Source organism: Helianthus annuus, chromosome 14, assembly GCF_002127325.2.
Source record: "Helianthus annuus cultivar XRQ/B chromosome 14, HanXRQr2.0-SUNRISE, whole genome shotgun sequence".
Classification (NCBI taxonomy): Eukaryota; Viridiplantae; Streptophyta; class Magnoliopsida; order Asterales; family Asteraceae; genus Helianthus; species Helianthus annuus.
Genome location: NC_035446.2, coordinates 115,206,597 through 115,208,937, shown reverse-complemented (window position 1 = coordinate 115,208,937; position 2,341 = coordinate 115,206,597). Strand labels below are relative to the sequence as shown.

The window sequence follows — 2,341 nt, the reverse complement described above, 5'->3', positions numbered from 1 at the left end:
ACCTCATCTTCTATATTTCATTTATAGATTAACGAAGTCTTTGTATATCTCGTGAGATCTAATATATATTTCATTTTTCCATTATTTATGTTAATATTTAGTTTCAATTATTTATGCTTTTTTAAGCTTTATATAATTTTCATTCTTTGTAGTTTATTATTATTTTTTACATTCCTTATCAAAATTAAATTGTTCAACCCGTGTAGCACACGGGTAGATAACCTAGTTAACCATATATTCGGAAAAAAAATACAACTGGATAAACTTGACCGGACATGTTTCAAAAAATATAGAAAAATGACCCCAACCCGTTTTAACCTGTTACCCAACCCGTTTATATTGCAATATATAGAGGCTAATGGCATGAAGAGCGAACCTTTGGAGCACCACTAACAATTCCAACTGGAAGTGCAACAGAAAGGGTGTCCCAGCAAGTCAGATTATCGAGCAACTCCCAGTCACCTTTAAGAACCAAAAGGGAGCCATAACGATTCAATATTATCGATAGATTGTTGTTGTAATAGAAAAAAAACATGAAACAACAAACAAAATAATAGTGTCTTAAGGTGGAACTAATATGCATCACATGAGAGTACCGTTCAACGGTCATATGCTTTTCCACATTAACCGAACCAGGTTTCGTTACCTACATCTGAGTTGCATTAAGAAAGTAAACATTTTAAATAAATATAAACTACGAAAGCATCTTACTATTATAAGAAAAAAAAAGCCAAACTGATGCGTTATGGACATCTTTTTTCTTATTTTCTTAATTGAAAAAAATATGTATACTTACTTTCAACAGGCTCCACCGAGGGGGCTACATTCAAGCTTTATGTACTTCACAACTATGTCACTCTTGTTTAACGATCTAAGGGCTGCTTACGTGATGATACTGAGCCATCTTCATGGGATCTATAAAATGAACCGTGCACATGTCAACTGTATAAAATGATCCCAATTCCATAACCCTAATCAAAACCAATTTCAAAAACTGAATCACTCTTAGGGCAGTCACCTCTAAAGACTAAACATATATATTCTTACAACATTCTATATGTCATCAAAGTGATTTAGTGAGAAATAATGTAACTGTAGCACAATAATGTTGGTGTAATGATTTTATTAGACTTTGATGCTAAGTTTGAAATGCTTTTCAATGGAGCAATCATGATACTTATTCAAAAGCCATCAACCGTTTTAGTAACAATTCCAAACACCCCCTTTAAGCTTAAATCTATTTCCACAATTTCGTTAATAAACTTCATCTATCAAGTTAACACCATCAAGAAGAAATCATATTCTTTTGACTCTAAAGAATCACTCAGCTACACTAAACAATACTAAGTTATCTTACAGCACAGAAACTAATAAACTGTCAAGAAACTAATAAACTGAAAAACTATAGAACCCAAAACCTGTAATATCTAATTTCTCTTAGAATTGGAAGTGCAGCAGAAAGGGCGTCCCTTTCTAACATCTAATTTCAATGCTTATACATGGTGCTGATTGGGAGACCGAACAATTTAAACCTAATGAATCATGATAAACCCTAAGGACTCAACAATTCAAATTAGGACCAGAAAAAAACAATTCAAAGCGTATAACACGAATTATGAAGTACCATGTGGTTAAAACACAAACAACAGCAACAATATGTGAGTTAGAGAATCCATCGTCAATTCAAACCCTATTGTGACGAATGTGAAGCCTGCAACCACAATCCCGTGCCCTAGACATGTCTCGAGTCCGATTGGGGTTGTTACAACCCAAAAGAAGCCTGTTTTGGGGGCAATATGTGTAAACTATATGTGAGTTAGAGAATGACAAACATGAATTGATATGTAAACAATATGTGTACAAATCGATAGCTATAGTGTACAAATCGATGTTAGAGGAAGCGATGTTTCAACAATTTAAACCAAAAAAACAGAAAATAATGATGGGGAGACTGAACGAACCTGAGATTAATTGTTGGATCTGATATTAGAAAGGTGTTGTCTTCAATATTTTGGGGGTATTGATGTTGACGGCATTTATGGTTTGAGTCTCTGTTGTAAGATAAAAGAGAGAGAAAGTAGGGAAGATAAGAAACAAAACAGGTATTTGATATGGGTCGGGTAAAAAAAAAACTGATTCAATAAGTTGAGCGGGAAACCCACAAAATCAATAGCTCTTAGAATTGGACACGTGTCCCACATTAAGTTTTATTTCTTATAGAGTAAATTTCTGTTTTCGTCCCTAAGGTTTGTCAATTTTAACTAGTTAAGTCCAAAAATCTAATTTATAACAAATTCAGCCCTGAAGTTTGCATTTCTTAACGCTTTTCATCCCTAAGGGT

General features: G+C 33.6%; 1 long non-coding RNA gene across 2 annotated transcripts; it reads right to left on the bottom strand.

Moving 5' to 3' along the window:
• Positions 1 to 564: 564 nt before the first annotated feature.
• On the bottom strand, positions 565 to 2,137 carry LOC110905795. 2 transcript variants are annotated; one of them, XR_004878699.1, is made up of 4 exons: positions 1,962 to 2,137; positions 1,625 to 1,780; positions 797 to 971; positions 565 to 652 (listed from the first exon to the last, which is right to left on the bottom strand). It is a non-coding gene; the product is annotated as an uncharacterized LOC110905795 (long non-coding RNA). The 2 variants fall into 2 exon arrangements; XR_002573423.2 differs by having other exon boundaries at positions 797 to 915; positions 1,962 to 2,132.
• Positions 2,138 to 2,341: the final 204 nt, after the last annotated feature.